Source organism: Drosophila ananassae, chromosome XR (assembly GCF_017639315.1).
Source record: "Drosophila ananassae strain 14024-0371.13 chromosome XR, ASM1763931v2, whole genome shotgun sequence".
NCBI classification, from domain to species: Eukaryota; Metazoa; Arthropoda; class Insecta; order Diptera; family Drosophilidae; genus Drosophila; species Drosophila ananassae.
Window position 1 is genome coordinate 17,399,383 of NC_057932.1, and position 18,208 is coordinate 17,417,590.

Here is an 18,208-nt window from a genome sequence, read left to right on the forward strand (position 1 = left end):
TTCCTAGATTTTGATGCAGATCGATGGAGAATCGTTCCACGAATCTTTAAAGGTATCCCCCAGAAGAATCGGATGAGAATTGGCAAAGATATAGCCTTCGATCGGGGTCATATGAGGCATCCATGCATTTTTTGAAATTTTGAAGGGGACCCCCCAGAAAATTTTGGAAAAAATCTCAAAAATATTTTGTTCCTAGATTTTGATGCAGATCGATGGAGAATCGTTCCACGAATCTTTAAAGGTATCCCGCAGAAGAATCGGATGAGAATTGGCAAAGATATAGCCTTCGATCGGGGTCATATGAGGCATCCATGCATTTTTTGAAATTTAGAAGGGAACCCCCCAGAAAATTTTGGAAAAAATCTCAAAAATATTTTGTTCCTAGATTTTGATGCAGATCGATGGAGAATCGTTCCACGAATCTTTAAAGATATCCCCCAGAAGAATCGGATGAGAATTGGCAAAGATATAGCCTTCGATCGGGGTCATATGAGGCATCCATGCATTTTTTGAAATTTTGAAGGGGACCCCCAGAAAATGTTGGAAAAAATCTCAAAAATATTTTGTTCCTAGATTTTGATGCAGATTAAGGTATCCCGCAGAAAAATCGGATGAGAATTGGCAAAGATATAGCCTTCGATCGGGGTCATATGAGGCATCCATGCATTTTTTGAAATTTTGAAGGGGACCCCCCAGAAAATTTTGGAAAAAATCTCAAAAATATTTTGTTCCTAGATTTTGATGCAGATCGATGGAGAATCGTTCCACGAATCTTTTAAGGTATCCCCCAGAAGAATCGGATGAGAATTGGCAAAGATATAGCCTTCGATCGGGGTCATATGAGGCATCCATGCATTTTTTGAAATTTTGAAGGGGACCCCCAGAAAATTTTGGAAAAAATCTCAAAAATATTTAGTTTCCAGATTTTGATGCAGATCGATGGAGAATCGTTCCACGAATCTTTTAAGGTATCCCCCAGAAGAATCGGATGAGAATTGGCAAAGATATAGCCTTCGATCTGGGTCATATGGGGCATCCATGCATTTTTTGAAATTTTGAAGGGGACCCCCCAGGAAATTTTGGAAAAAATCTCAAAAATATTTTGTTCCCAGATTTTGATGCAGATCGATGGAGAATCGTTCCACGAATCTTTTAGGGTAGAAGAATCGGATGAGAATTGGCAAAGATATAGCCTTCGATCGGGGTTATATGGGGCATCCATGCATTTTTTGAAATTTTGAAGGGGACCCCCCAGGAAATTTTGGAAAAAATCTCAAAAATATTTTGTTCCTAGATTTTGATGCAGATCGATGGAGAATCGTTCCACGAATCTTTTAAGGTATCCCCCAGAAGAATCGGATGAGAATTGGCAAAGATATAGCCTTCGATCGGGGTCATATGAGGCATCCATGCATTTTTTGAAATTTTGAAGGGGACCCCCCAGAAAATTTTGGAAAAAATCTCAAAAATATTTTGTTCCTAGATTTTGATGCAGATCGATGGAGAATCGTTCCACGAATCTTTAAAGGTATCCCGCAGAAGAATCGGATGAGAATTGGCAAAGATATAGCCTTCGATCGGGGTCATATGAGGCATCCATGCATTTTTTGAAATTTAGAAGGGAACCCCCCAGAAAATTTTGGAAAAAATCTCAAAAATATTTTGTTCCTAGATTTTGATGCAGATCGATGGAGAATCGTTCCACGAATCTTTAAAGATATCCCCCAGAAGAATCGGATGAGAATTGGCAAAGATATAGCCTTCGATCGGGGTCATATGAGGCATCCATGCATTTTTTGAAATTTTGAAGGGGACCCCCAGAAAATGTTGGAAAAAATCTCAAAAATATTTTGTTCCTAGATTTTGATGCAGATTAAGGTATCCCGCAGAAAAATCGGATGAGAATTGGCAAAGATATAGCCTTCGATCGGGGTCATATGAGGCATCCATGCATTTTTTGAAATTTTGAAGGGGACCCCCCAGAAAATTTTGGAAAAAATCTCAAAAATATTTTGTTCCTAGATTTTGATGCAGATCGATGGAGAATCGTTCCACGAATCTTTTAAGGTATCCCCCAGAAGAATCGGATGAGAATTGGCAAAGATATAGCCTTCGATCGGGGTCATATGAGGCATCCATGCATTTTTTGAAATTTTGAAGGGGACCCCCAGAAAATTTTGGAAAAAATCTCAAAAATATTTAGTTTCCAGATTTTGATGCAGATCGATGGAGAATCGTTCCACGAATCTTTTAAGGTATCCCCCAGAAGAATCGGATGAGAATTGGCAAAGATATAGCCTTCGATCTGGGTCATATGGGGCATCCATGCATTTTTTGAAATTTTGAAGGGGACCCCCCAGGAAATTTTGGAAAAAATCTCAAAAATATTTTGTTCCCAGATTTTGATGCAGATCGATGGAGAATCGTTCCACGAATCTTTTAGGGTAGAAGAATCGGATGAGAATTGGCAAAGATATAGCCTTCGATCGGGGTTATATGGGGCATCCATGCATTTTTTGAAATTTTGAAGGGGACCCCCCAGGAAATTTTGGAAAAAATCTCAAAAATATTTTGTTCCTAGATTTTGATGCAGATCGATGGAGAATCGTTCCACGAATCTTTTAAGGTATCCCCCAGAAGAATCGGGTGAGAATTGGCAAAGATATAGCCTTCGATCGGGGTTATATGGGGCATCCAGGCATTTTTTGAAATTTTGAAGGGGACCCCCAGAAAATTTTGGAAAAAATCTCAAAAATATTTTGTTCCTAGATTTTGATGCAGATCGATGGAGAATCGTTCCACGAATCTTTTAAGGTATCCCCCAGAAGAATCGGGTGAGAATTGGCAAAGATATAGCCTTCGATCGGGGTTATATGGGGCATCCAGGCATTTTTTGAAATTTTGAAGGGGACCCCCAGAAAATTTTGGAAAAAATCTCAAAAATATTTTGTTCCTAGATTTTGATGCAGATCGATGGAGAATCGTTCCACGAATCTTTTAAGGTATCCCGCAGAAGAATCGGATGAGAATTGGCAAAGATATAGCCTTCGATCGGGGTCATATGAGGCATCCATGCATTTTTTGAAATTTTGAAGGGGACCCCCCAGAAAATTTTGGAAAAAGTCTCAAAAATATTTTGTTCCTAGATTTTGATGCAGATCGATGGAGAATCGTTCCACGAATCTTTTAAGGTATCCCCCAGAAGAATCGGATGAGAATTGGCAAAGATATAGCCTTCGATCGGGGTCATATGGGCATCCATGCATTTTTTGAAATTTTGAAGGGAACCCCCCAGAAAATTTTGGAAAAAATCTCAAAAATATTTTGTTCCTAGATTTTGATGCAGATCGATGGAGAATCGTTCCACGAATCTTTAAAGATATCCCCCAGAAGAATCGGATGAGAATTGGCAAAGATATAGCCTTCGATCGGGGTCATATGAGGCATCCATGCATTTTTTGAAATTTTGAAGGGGACCCCCCAGAAAATTTTGAAAAAAATCTCAAAAATATTTTGTTCCTAGATTTTGATGCAGATCGATGGAGAATCGTTCCACGAATCTTTAAAGGTATCCCCCAGAAGAATCGGATGAGAATTGGCAAAGATATAGCCTTCGATCGGGGTCATATGAGGCATCCATGCATTTTTTGAAATTTTGAAGGGGACCCCCCAGAAAATTTTGGAAAAAATCTCAAAAATATTTTGTTCCTAGATTTTGATGCAGATCGATGGAGAATCGTTCCACGAATCTTTTAAGGTATCCCCCAGAAGAATCGGATGAGAATCGCCAGAGATATGGCCTTCGGAAGTAGGAGAGCTCCAAGAGTTCTTCAAAATCGGAATAATTAAATAAAATAATTATGGAATTAACCATTTTTTCCCCTTTTTTTTAACATGAAAGCTAGCTGAGAGTCCTGTCCGCTCAAGGACTTGAAAAGGAGAAATGAAATTAGGATCCAACACATCCGGCTAATGAAGACGATGACTGGCGTTAATAAACGCATCGTTATGCGTAGTAACCTCTGACCCCACTGGCTCACTGCCACTCACACACACTCGCATCTATAAAACCTCATTAACAAGCCACCCACTTGGGTGGTAAAAAAAAAAATAAATAAGAAAAAAAGAAGAAAGAAAGAAAGCCGCCTCCCAACATCGCCAATTGCAGGTGTAATATTTCAATGTGCGTGGGCAGGGACACCCCCTTCTGTTTTTTATCCAACACTCGGCTCGGCTAAATTTATTCGCCAGCTTTACTTTGCGATGCAATAAGTACACTGGGAGAAATTTATTTTATTTAATATATAATAGAATTAGTTTAGAGAGGAGTGGAGTTCTGTTCTTTAAGAAAGAAATAGTTCTTAAGATTTTGGGGTTTCAAATTTAATAATATTTAATTTTCAAAATATATATAAATAACTATAATAATATTATAGTTTTTATTATTTTTATATTATTATTTTGTTGTAGATAATTTTTGTAGAATTTCTTCAAGTCTATCGGAGTTATTTTCAGAGAGAGGTGGTAGCCTCTTTGGCAAGAAGAGGCCCCAGAATAGAACCCCGCACTACGGGCCCTTGTGGGTGTATTATCTTTTGAATTTATTACCTACAAATGTTATTTCTAGAACGTTAGACACCGCCTTGTTGTCGGAGGCTGAGGCTGAAGCTGAGAGGCTGAAAGTCAAGTTTTATGTGCCCCGCCCCCCCTCATCAGCGCCTTTATTAGAAAAATAAAATAATAATAAAAAAAAAAAAGATTGTGAAAGCAAGAAGGAAGAAAGTTGAGGTAAAAAAAAACATCATTAAATTTATGAGAGACTTTGGCCTGGAATAACACCTAGGAACAGCTCGAAACAAAGCGGCTTAGAGGGCGGATAACTTAAAGGGGGATGCCCAAAGTGGTTCCAAAGGGGCGTGGCAGGGCAAGATATAGGCGCCCAAAACTTTGGCATAATTATCCCAGGTGGAGACTTAGACCAAAAAACTAAGTACTTTCCTTTGGTTTCTCAAGCATTTCAAGGGAAAGTGTAAAGTTTTTACTTTTAATTTTATTTATTTTTTAAATTATTGTTTTAAAACATTTTTCTTAATTATTTAAGGCAAGATTTTAAATAAACTTCCAAGAAAACTAAATAAATAACATAAAACGCCCGCGAAACCTGAGAAATAAATTCAGAAAACTAACACTTCCAAGTTTAATTTTAAAAAATAATTTCTTACTTATTTTAAATAAACAATTTCCTTAATTATTTTTTTCTAATATTTTTGCTTATTTTCTTATTTTATTTACCAAACAATTCCCTTAAATTCCCCATCAATATTGCATTAGTTTGCGAGTCAACTTGAAAGCCAAACCATTATCGAAATTTGGCTCCCCTTTTCCCCATTTTTTCCTCCGACTATTTCCACCGCATTGTTGCGGTTTCGAAAATGGCGTAAAAAGAATCTGCTCTCTTTTTTTATTGTTGCTTGGCTTTGGGGGCTTTGAGTGGCACCCCCCCCTCCCGAACCCTTTTTGCTTCTGGCCTGGCTCGGAAGACAGCCAGACGGCCAATTGGCAGCACAGAACTGTTGCATTTCTTATTTGCTTTCAAATTTTCTTAAAATAGGGGGTCTTTAGGGGGGTTTTCAAGGGGTTTATTTATAAATAAAATTTATTTATTATCCCTTAAATATTTCTTAGTTATTTTATATTTTAAAAAAATACTAAAAGGGCCTGGAAGGTTTTTTTAAATTTTATTTAGTTTCTAGCTTCTGGTATTTTTCTAAAATTTAAATTATACTAACTAATAACTAATATTACATTTTTTAAATTTAAAAAAAATAATTAAAATAAATATAAGAAAGTCTTAAAAAATATAATGTATATTTTTTTTGAAAATAGTTTCCCATGTCCCCTCCATCAGTTCACAGAGGGATGAAGAGGTTACCCCCAAAACACATACACCCACACACACACCCCCCTTAAAAAAAGGGGTAAAAAAAAGGAGGCGTGTCTGTAGTAGCTGGGCGGCAAAAAGCAAGAAACCGGCAGCGACAGCAACCATAATGGCGTCATAAAGATGATATCATAATTTTCTACTTTGCTTTCCTCTCCCTTCCTGTCCCATTCCTTCTTTCTCCCACTTTCTCCACCTTTTTAGCTCTGGTTTTGTTTTTGTTTTTTTTTCTCCTGTTTTTTATCTATTTCATCCAGGATTTCTATTTGCTTTTCCACCGCCAGCTAGTATTTACTTTTCCTGGCTTTCTTTTTGTAAACAATTCCCGAAAAGGCAGAGAAATTAAAGGGAAATTGTTAAATTTGAATAAAATAAAGAAATAAATTTAAAAAAAAAGGTGTAATAGTGTAAATTTTTATTTAGAAATATTTAGTAAAGTAATTCAACATTTTTTCATATTTTAAATGATTTTGTAATTAATTTGTCTATTAATTTATTTGACTTTTAAGAAAGTTTTTAAAGAATCTTTTTGAAATTAAATTTTTTTCTTAAACATTTCTTATAAATATATATTTTAATATTATATTTTTAAGTACTCTAACTTATATTATAATCAAAAAATAAATTTTGATATATAATATACATATTATTTACCATTTTGAATATTTTTAAGCAGCTTTGCCTCAAAATAGCTTCAAAGTTTGTTAAAAAGCGGGAAATTTTTAATTGATTTTTTATTAAAAAAGAATCTTATAACAATACTCCCCCTTAATATCTAACAAATTATAATAATTCTAATAATATATATCTAAAACATAACATCTAGTATTAATAGCTCTATTATTCTCTAATTTCCATTTAAAACCCTACCCTCTAAGAACCCCCCCTATTTGTCAAACCCACTGACCAAGTCATGGCATGTTTTTTTTTTCTATAAATTTTTTATACATTTTTTTTGTTTTTTTTTTTTTAGCAGAAATACCAGAGCAACTCTTAATGTGCTTGCAAATCGTTCTAGGAAATTGAGCGAGCTGCACTTGAAGTAAAAAAAAAAAGAAAATGGAGAGACAAAAAAATAAAGGGGGGGGAAGGCAAGAAAAATAAATTCCCTTCGTTTGGAAAAATTATGAATAAATTAAATTTTATCAAGCAGAGCAGAGCAGAAAAGCGGCAGCAAGCCAGAAAAATAAAAAATACAAAAACCCAAGAAGGAGAAGAAATATTTTGTATAACTAAACGGAGCGTGCCGACCCCTCAACACCCTCTCTCTAAAAAAAAAAAAAAAAAAAAAAATCACCAACAAGGCGAGGGCTCTCTATCCCCCTGAGTCCGGAAATTCATTGAGGTCCTGCTGCTTGGGGAGCGAGTGAAATGAAAAAAAGTAAAGCGAGGGGTCGCTCTAAACTAAGAATCTATTTTAAGCATTCGATGCGAGGGGAGACCGAATAGAAATGGGTGCAAGTTAAGAGGAAGCGCTTTAAGTGGCGACCATAAAAAAAATAACAAAAAAAAAAAAAAAAAAAAAGGAGGAATCTGGAATTATGGTTGAGATCCCAAACGAACTGGGAATTCGCTTTTAATGGGTTCTACGCAGAACGGGGCAGGGCATTTCGGGCTAAAAGCAAATATTTGCGGCTTAAACAGGACAAGAGGACAGGACAAGTTTTTAAAGTCTAATTTTAGTAAGACTTACTTTTGTTTTTAGTTTGTTTTTAATTTAAATTATTATTATTTTTTACAATATTAAGTATTATTAAATGGGAATATATTTTAAAAATGTCTAATAATATTTAGAATTATTATTTTTTTTTTAAGAATTTATAAATTTTTTCTTAGAAAAATATATAATTATTTTAGTATTTAAAAGTTGTTTTATTTTTTTATCAACCCTCTTTTTATTATTTTATTTCATTTTAATTTTATTGACCAACACTTTTATGATTTTTGGCCTTTATTGGCCTCTCGCCATATTTCGTGTTAACATTTAACGCACCCTAAATACCAAGCCCCCCCTTAATTTCCCAACAAACCACAAAATGTCCTTCCTCCTTACTGCCCACCCCCACTCTCTCTCTCTCTTCCTCCTTTCCACTCTTTATTAAGCTTAAAGTTAATAAAATTTTATTTGCGTTTCATTTTCATTTACTTGCTTATTTTATTATTTTATTTTGATCATTTTTGGTTGGAAGGGGGGGGTCTCAGTCTCAGTCTCAGCATTGACATGAAATCAAATGAAGAAATTTTTATGAAGCCATTAAAGTGAGGAATTACAAGCGGGAGGAAGGACACGGAGTGGGGCGAGCAAATAAACTGCAAGGACCTCTCGTCCAGGAGTGGAGAAAAAAGTTAAAATACAAAATTTAAGTTAAAATATTTAAGTAGAAAACCGCAAAGTAGGCATTAATTGGTAATACCTTAAACTAACCAAGCACAGACAGTAATTCTGGCATTAATAAATAATATTTTAATTGTTTCCTTTTGCCACCACACCACCACGCCCCCACACCCCCCACAAACGCACATACGTTTATTGCATAATCCCAATTAAATAAAATTGAAATTCCGTACACCATCCGTCCTTAAATGTTTCGATCCCAGTTCCCGTAAATCCCTTAAGCCGACAAACTTTAACTTTTCCCATTGAAAGTGCCAACAAAAATATTGTTTAATTCTTGTGGAGTGCGGAGAGTAAGTCTATATTGATATTTAACGGATTAAAGTATTTATTTTTAAGCTTTTAAGATGGTTTGGAGATAGTTTTTGGAAAAGTTGCATTTTTAAAAAGTATTTCTGTTTCTTTTATGATAAAAAATATTTTGAAATAGTCTAGTTATTAAGTTTTTACAATTTTTAGAGTAGTCCAAGCTATTTTTAATCTATTTCTCAAATAAGGACTCTCCAGAAAATAAGGAAAAAAAAAAAGGAAGCCTAAAAGTATGCCCTAAAAGTGGGGTTTCGAACCTTAATTTTATCTGAGCTACAAGAGTACCGGGTATCATATCTCTTTTTTAGAAACTAGACTTTAAATGCCATTTCTTTTACAACAAAAAATAAATCTAATAAAACCTAGCTCAAAAAATGTAATTTTATCAATTATTTTACTATTTTAAAGTTATTTTAATTTTTAATATAAATTTTAAAACCTTTTCATTAAACATTATATATATTATATAATAAAACTAAAACTATTAACTACACAATTGAGTAAAATAGCCCCCCAACTCGCTATTCCTTTAAGACCTGGCCTTTTCATTCTTCAAACAATTAATTGAAAATTATTCCACTGGACAATAAAGCACCAGGCCAGGACCAAGCTGGGAAGGAAAGGAAGGTATTGAAATATTAGCCAGATCATTTAATTATAAATTGGCGCATAATTAAAGACCGAGAGCAGCCACTACAGTAGCCACTCATTTTCCACCCACAGAGCTGAGCTTCCCCTGGACTCCTGGATTTTCCACTCGCCACTTGGCAACCCTGCCGCAGTGAGACAGAGACTTAAGCTTCAAACACTTCTTTGTGTCACTCAGGTATTTAACCTGAAGCTTTTGCCGCCAGTGGGCGGCTAATTGGAAATTTAAATGCCGATTCTGCTGCTGCTACTGCTACTGATGCCACGCCCACTGGTCACGTCAACGCCCACGTTCCTACAGCTATTTCTACTGCCGCCTCTGATGCTTCTTCTACTGCTGCTGCTTCTGCTACGTCTCATGTCTAATTAAACGTGAAAATCCTTGACCTTTGAACCTTTTGTCAGAGCTTAGGAGCTTGCTGAAGAAAATCAAGAGGGTGTGAGAAGAAGGGGTGGAGGGGAACTCCAGGGGGAGAATCGAGAATCGGGAGAACAGGAAGTGAAATATTTGCGTTGACATTGGCTGACAGTATGTGCTTGGTATGCACTTAAAAAAAATATTGCCTAAAGTTTTGGCATATTTTTCATTCAATTTAAATAATTTATAAAAATAAAAAATAATAAAATAATATAAAAATTAAAATTATAAATTTATCTAAAACATTTTTTATATTTTTTATGAGTTTCTAATATTAATTTTATTTTTGACACAAAAAACAAATAATAAAATATATAATAAAATGGATTTTAAAACATTTTCTTTACTTTTCTTAATAACCAAAATTTTTTTTATTTTCTTCTAAAAACAACATATGGATAAAATAATTTCTTTATTTAATTGATTTAATTTAAGAAACAAGCTTGTTACCCTCAAAAAAACTCTTGAAAAATATATCTAAAATATCTAAAATAAAAAAATCCATAGAAAGAAACCCTACTATTTCTCCCAGTGCACTGATTCCCCCTTTTTCGGGTTTTCAACGCCATCGGTGGCAGTGGCTCTGGCTCTAGAACACTCGCTCATCTCGAACAGCACATGTAGGGGTAACAATAACATTTGTTATTGTTGTTTCAAATGGCGTCTCATTGTTTTTGTTGGCCCTGCCTGCCCTGCTCATTGTTGTTGTTGTAACAATTGTTGAAAACGCAATTTCGATTCTTATTCTTATTCCCTCCTTTAGACTTGACTCCCCCCCTTGAGAAGGAGTGTGAATCATTTCCGCTCGAATTTGGTTCATTGCATGATTTTCACATTAAATTTCGAATCGAATCCCGAAACGGAACGGAAAACAGGGGCAACGAGGGGTTAACATCTTGCTAGGACCCTCTTATTTCTTTTGTTGCTTGATTGTGTTCTTAACTTGTTTTCAAGCACAATTATTGACGTGTGCCCCTCGAAAAAAATTTAAAAAAAATATAAAGAACTGGAACTCTATTTCAGTAGTTGTTATTTTTGTACCTTTTAGTTTCTTTTTTAAATTTTAGAAATATTTATAATTTAATTTTAATATTTATAATTGATAATTATGATTGAAACTTGTGTCCAACTCTTGTTTTTTCAAAAAATAAATTGTTTAATAGTTATAATATTACATTCTAAATTCTATAAAAACTAACCCTAATTTTTAGCTGCATTTTTTAATTTGAAATGGTCTTATCTTTTAAAAGATTTCAAACACAAATTTATTTCCAAGAAAATTAAAAAAGAAAAAACTCAATTTTTCACCTTTTCTGACACTCTAACATACATATCTTTCTATTAATAACTCTATAACTCCATAAAACCCATCAAAAAACCGACAACCCAATGGTGCTAATCCCCTCCAAAAAATGACTTCATTTTCCAACCAAATTTCTTAATCACACCAAAGAAAAATATGAAAAAATAGTTGAAAAAAAAGATAAATTTTTCACTGACCTCTAAAGCAACAATAATGGATAAAAACCAGTCGACTGCTATTTCTGGAGCAATTCTTTTGTTTTTTATGTATTTTTTTTTTGTTTCTTCTTCGGGTATTATTTGCGCTCGAACGGCTTGAGTAGCATAATAATTGCCCTACTAGCTGCGGAAACGGAAGCGCTCATCACACATCTCTCGCCCCCAGCCGGCTGGCCTTCCTCCCTCATTCGGCACCCACTTGAACACAAAAACAAGAACAAGAAACACAAATTTTCAGCCTGACTAAATAGAAGTATCAACGCCGAAACTCAATTTTCAAACAAAAAAGCAAAAAATAAAAATAAAAAGCATGGAAAGCGCCATAAACAAATATATCAAAAACAGAAATACCAAATACAATAACAGGAGGTCGGACGCTAAGCACACAAAACTTTAATATTTTAAATTTTCTATTGAAATGCCAGAGAAAACAGTCAAAAAAAAATTTAAAGAAAAAAAGCAGCAAGGTTGGAGATGAAATGACGGAAGTGCCGAGAGTTTGAGATTTTTAGGGCTATAATAGGGATGGTACAATGGTAACAAATAAGGAATATTATTTAAAAGTATAGGAAACGTTTAAAAAATATATTAGAATAAAATATAAAACTCTTGTATATTTTTAGTTTATTTCTAAAAAAGAAAATTAATTTAAAATAGTAATAAACAAGTTTCCTACTTTTACATTCCAACTTTAGATTTATAAAAAATGCATTTAATTTTAAAAATATTTAAAATTTTATTAAAAATACAATTTCATCTGTAGACCCTCCCTAATAATTGCCTTTGCCCCACTGTACTTGTGAGGCGGCGCTTCCTTCCAATTTTCAGCTGTCATCGGACAGCAAAATAACAAAATCAAGAGCAGCTCGAACAACTGCAATCATAACAACACTAAAGAGCCCAGAACACAAACAAAGGCAACAACGCGACTCGTAAAAGGCCAACCAAGAAACCATGAAAAACAAAAACATTTAAAAAAAAAAAAGAAAATGCCCAAGAAAAAAAATTTTAAATCAAAAGAAATAGAAAATATCCAGGAGGAGTGGGGATGTAGGTGGGATGTTGAAAATTCAAAGTCAAAAAAATAAAAATGTTCGTGAAGTGCAGCAATTAGAGTGAGCTTCCCCCTCAGATCGTTTAATGCTTTCTCTTTCACACCGTGTAGCGCCATCTCCCTCCCATCTCACACACACTCGCACACACACACACACATGGAGAGACACACATTTCATTAGAAGAAGTCATCCAGCTTCCGCTTTTCCGGCCCAGACCCAGATTATGCGGAAATAGCGCCGAATGCCGAAACTCATAGGCTCAACTACAGTGGGTACAAGCTATAAGAGATTTATTATTTTCATATTTAATAACTTTAATGATTTTTATTCAATTTTAAGGAATTTTTGACGGGTTTTGTGAAACTATGGCTTAAAAAGCTTCTAAAATCTATATTGTTTTTAGTTTAAGTAATACAAATTTCATACTTTCTTGTTAGATTTTAACTTATATATTTTTGTTATATTTTATATTATATAAAGAACACTAATAGGCTTGGATTATGCATTAAATTAATGTAAATAATAAAATTAAATAATGAAAGTTTTAAGGAACTTGAAAAAGCATTTCAAAATAATATTGAAAATTATTCAAAAATACATTTTAAATTCTCAAATACATAAAATTAACTTAAAAAAAGAGTAAAAAAACTTTTTAAATCTAATAACCAAAAAAAAATAGTATAAATTTCTTTTAAATACAAATATATTTTATTAATAAAATTAAACTATTACCCCTTTTCTCATTTTCCTCGTTTTCAAATAATTCTGCTTTTTAATATTATAAGTTTAAATTATTACTTGTTGTATATTTTTTCAAGCAATCTAAACGAAAAATAAAAGCCTTTAAAAAAAAACCCTATTCACTCTATTGAAGTAATACTGCATCTTCTGATTCCCTCATCTGATTCATCTGGCTCATCGCTTTGGCTCATTGGCATTTGAAGCGTCTCGTGTTTCCTTCGCTTTCTCCTGTCGGCCGAGCCCCTGTCCCCCCACTACCCACCATCCCCTCCCCCCTCCTTGGCATCCATTGTCGTTTGTCGCTTCCACTAAGTAAGTAATCCCGATATATAAGAGGAACAGGCGGACGAGCATCCAAAATCCCAGGAAATATGCACAAAAATGTACATAAATTGGTTCGATGTGTGGGGGGGGGGGAGGGGGTCTTTGGGGGTAAAAAGCAAACTGATCCACACCGACACGTGTGTCCTCTTCTCCTGTCTAACCTAGCTCCCCCCTGTCCCTCTCTCGCCCCTCCTGGCCATTCATTTTCATTCATTCAACGCTTCATTGCTGCGGTAATTGCTTCCAAATGCTTAAACGCTTGCATTGTTGCTGTTATGCCGAGTGCACTGAGAGAAAATTGGAGTAGGAGGTGTCAAGAGAGAGGGGAAGTTGGGGATTATACGATTTATTGTATCTAAAGGCTTTAAAAGGTCTTAAATCAATGATTTCTAGGGTTTTTAAAGTTAAATACAATAAAAAACTAAGTAATTTTAATGAAAAATATATTTAAAAATTAAAAACAATCATTTATTTACTATTTTTTTATTATTTATTTTTTGTTAAATACTTTTTGTTAAAATATCTACCTAAACTATCAACTATTAATCCATTTTCGAACTTTTTACTTTGGCTAGACTAGAACCTGTTGAGAATTCTAACAAAAAACGACAAAAAAATCCATTAAAAATATGTTTCATAAAAAAATAACTAATAATTATTGTAAAATAATAAAAATACTATTTCTATAGAGAGTTTTCTTGACAAAACATCCAAAAGTTATACAAAAACACTCAAAATTCTATTATTTCTTTGAAGAAAAAAAATCTTCAGAAATTTTTTCCAGTGCACTTTGATTCCTTGGTGTTCCTGATCTCGTTGTCTACCTCCCCTCCTGTCCACCCTCCACCCTCTAGCATCCATAACCCTGGCAGCCCAATAGGCCCGCCCGTAACTCCCGGCTTCCAGTTTTCGGTTTCAACTTGGGATGTCCAACATGTGTCGTCGTCATTGATTTGTTGTTGATGGGAATGCGACGGCTGCTGTGGAGGGGGGAGAAAGTATGAGGGAGATAGCCTGACCCTGTCTGCCGTCCTGCTCTATTGACATTCGTCTGTCACAACCGAAAAATCGGAATCAGAAACAGGAACAGAAAAAAAACACAATTTTGAAATGGGATACCAAAGCCGACAAACAAAAAAAAAAAATCCAACAATCTTTCTCCAAAAAAAAGAGGGGCGTCTTTTGTTTTTTTTCTTTTTTTTTATCCAGAGGTTCTGGGTTATGGTTCTTTTTTTTAGGAGGCGTTACCTCGTATACTTTGGTTCTGGAAAAGATTTTTTTTATAAAATGATTTTTTGCACAATCTTTTATATTTAAATGGAGAATTTTTTTATAGGAGAACTATTTTTTATTGGGAATTAATTTGAAAAAAAGAGATCTAAAAACGAGTTTTAACCTACTAACTATAGATACTTTATCGATAGATTTCAAACTAAAGATACTACAAGTATCTAAAAGATCTAGTCTAAATTTGAAATATTTGTTTAAAATATTTTGTTTAAAATTATTAAGTTTTATGTTTCTTCAGACTTATTCTTTTAATTGTTTTTATGTTTTAATAAATAATAGATAGATACATAAGAAAACTATGGCTATACACCGAATATTCCTATAACTATCTATGTAGGTAACTATCCCTATAGATACCCCTATTTTTATTTAAAAAAAAAACAATAAATACAAATAAATAGTACCATGGGGTGGTGATGGGAAATAGGTGACCATACAGAGATAAGTGGGTGGGTGGGTGGCTCCACCTCCAGTTCCACCTCCAGATCCACCACCATGGAATGTATGGAAAGTTCTCAGTGGCATTCTGGGCCACTCGAACGCTCCAACTCCAACTCGCTTTTAATTATGAGCTGAACCTTTGTTGCAAATTTCTGTTTACAGTTGTGCTGTGTCTTCTTCTCTTCTTCACGCCTTCTCTTCTCTTTTCTCCTTTCTCCTTTCTTTTTTTTTTTAATTTCTTTTCATATTCTTTTTTGCATTCTTTTTGCATGCGCATTTTATTTAAATTTTTAACCTCATTCCCAGTCCCAGTCCCAGTCCCAATCGCAAGATGCCTGCAGCATGAATTGTCAATAGTTCTTCGAACTGTGGAGTGGGAGTGGGAGTGGGAGTGGCTGGGTGGGCCTTCTGGGGAGCTAGGGGGGGTAGCTGGTGGGGTGGTGCCCCCTTTGGAGGACAGAAGACTCTCTTCAAGATCGCATGACTAAACGGAGAATGAGTCTGGGGAACAGTGAGTGCTAGGAGTTTGATATTTTTTTTCTTATTTATTTAAAAAATAATTATTATTTTTGGCTAAAAACTATTTTTAAAAAATATCTACGAAAAATACTATAATAAAAAATATCTACGAAAAATACTATAATAAAAAAATACTAAAATAATAATACTAGTCATATAACTTGTTTCTTTTAAACTTATTTTATTCTATTTTGGTAATTATTTTAATTATTTATTCTTTTTATATTTTAATACTTTCTTATATAGAATTTATTGTTTGTTTATTGGTTTTATTTATTTTAAAATATTATCCGAAACTAAGAAACTCCAAGCTTCTCTCTTAATTAATTTAATTTAAATGTTATTTTCCCCATTTTTTTGCTACCCACTGTGGGTGGAAATGGAAATGACTCTGCTGTGGGCCAGTGGCATGGCCCAGTGGCATTACCTCCGCCTCTGGAAGGGGTATTCTTTATGCCAGTTTGTCTTATCAATGTCAAGAGTTCGCTTTCCCATATAACACTTTTTCCCTGCCCCCCTCCCCCGATCGAACTGACACATACATGTCTCTCTATATATATATATATATATTATATATATTTTTATTCCGATGTGGGGCACATGCCGCCTCTCCTGTCACTTTTGTGTGGCACTTCCGCCGTTCTTCTGTTTTTCTGTTTTCTGTTCCCTGTTTTGTCGGGATTCCTGGGATATATCCAGTGGATATATGTCTCGTTCTTCGTTCTTCGATTTCTTGCATCTGCCGGCCACCAATCAAGATTTTAATGCGTCGAACCCGATGGCTAATTTATGCCGGGAACGGGGCTATAATATCACTTAAGCCCCAAAGGCCCTCCACTTCCAGACCCTTCGCCCATTCTACTCCCACTCTGCTACTGTTAGCAGAGTTCTGTTATGTCCTTAACATGAGACCCGAACGGGAGATACGACCTGGTTTTTGGGGGAAAAGCCGACTTCATCGTCGGTTCTCGGGTATTTGGGAAGTTCGGCTGATAATTTTAGACCAACTGGGGGGCGCATGGATATCCCGAAGATGGATATTATTTTTAGCAGAGGAGGCACGCGAACGCGAACAACAGTTTTGGGAACAGTTTTTGGTTCGTGGCCTCGGCTGTTGTGTCGTCCCCCTTTTCTGGGGATACTTTTTCAGTTTTATTTTTATTTTTTTTTTTCTGTTTTTTTTTTTTTTTGCATATAATGCGCGTGCCTCTGTTAACAGTGACGTCGACTGAGGCAGCAGCCGAGGCAGAAGCCGAAGTGGCAGCAGCACCAGAGGCAGCAGCAGCAGAAGCAGCAGCAGCAGAGGTACGAGACCATCAGCAGTTTTCCTATAACAAGTTTTTAGTACGTTTTCCGCCGTGTCAGCAGACAGTCGTGTAATTCTTGCAGCGTGCCGCTACCTAGCTCGCTCCCACGTCTCAGCTGTCTCTTTCCCACAACAACAACAACAACAAAAATACGACAACTAAACAACAACAAAAAATATAAAATAAAAAAAATATATACAAGCCACAAATAATATTTAAAAATTAAGAAAGAAATTAACAAAAATTCAACAAGAAATTCTACGAAAATTCTAAGCAAAAAATTGTATAAAAATTCTACATAAATTTCCTGGAAAATTGCATCTAAAATTTCCTTTAAAAATTTCCTTCAAAACTTTCCAAAATTTCTTGACAAAACTTCAAGCCAAGAAGAAAAAAAATAAACCCAAAAATCCTCTTGGAAAACTTGTAATTTTTTTTAAAAGTGCTTTGTGTTTTTTTGGTTCCTAAAAAAAATAAAATACATAATGAAATATAAAAAATAAAATGCAGTGAACCTTGCCTTACAAAAAAAAAATCAATTAAGAATTTAAATCAATTTAATTTATTTTTGTTTGTGTGCCTCTTCGAACGTGTTACTGTGCGAGCCACTTCCTGTGCAACCGGTCCAAAGGAAAAAAGAAATCAAGATATATATATCTATATATATATATATATGAGAATCTCATTCATTCAGCATCCGATACCGCAAGAAGTTGCACCTGCAACACATAACAACAACAACAACAACTACCAACAACAACAAAAGCAGTTGCCGTAAACCCGTTTTTTTTCCTTCAAAAAAAAAAAAATAGGAAAAGCATTGCCTCCAAGGCCAAACACACACATTAACACTCACACACACACACAACCACACACAGGACTTGCAAGAAAAAAAACCAACAATAAAAAAAAAAATATTTAAAGAATTTTCTTAAAACATTTTCCGGAAGACATATTTCTTTATGGTAAGTTGTAACATATTTTTGTCGCCTTTTTTTCGGGGGGAGCTTGGAGCTGAAAGCTTCTTACTTACCTCCTTACTTACCTCCTTACTTACTTTACCTTACAGTACCTTCTTTTTCCTTAAAAAACAATAAAACTTGCTAATTTCTTTGGCCATTTTAAGTGCTGCCTTCTGTTGAAGGAAATCATTAAGTGCCTGGCTCTACATTTTTGTTAAAAAAACTGAAAATACCTCACTTGTAGTTCTCGCCAAGGATCCGTCACTCCTTCCTCCATAAAATCTATAGTTTTTTTTTTATCAGAAACCACTCTCACTTTAGTTATTAAGTAATTTAG

General features: G+C 34.6%; 1 protein-coding gene across 1 annotated transcript in view; it reads left to right on the forward strand.

Moving 5' to 3' along the window:
* The first annotated feature begins 16,864 nt into the window (after window positions 1–16,864).
* Window positions 16,865–18,208, forward strand: part of LOC6502351 (irregular chiasm C-roughest protein) — a 53,899-nt gene continuing 52,555 nt past the window's right edge. The window contains exon 1 of the mRNA XM_001967513.3: window positions 16,865–17,874. The gene's annotated coding sequence lies outside the window, so the exon portion shown is untranslated. The remainder of the gene's footprint in view (window positions 17,875–18,208) is intronic.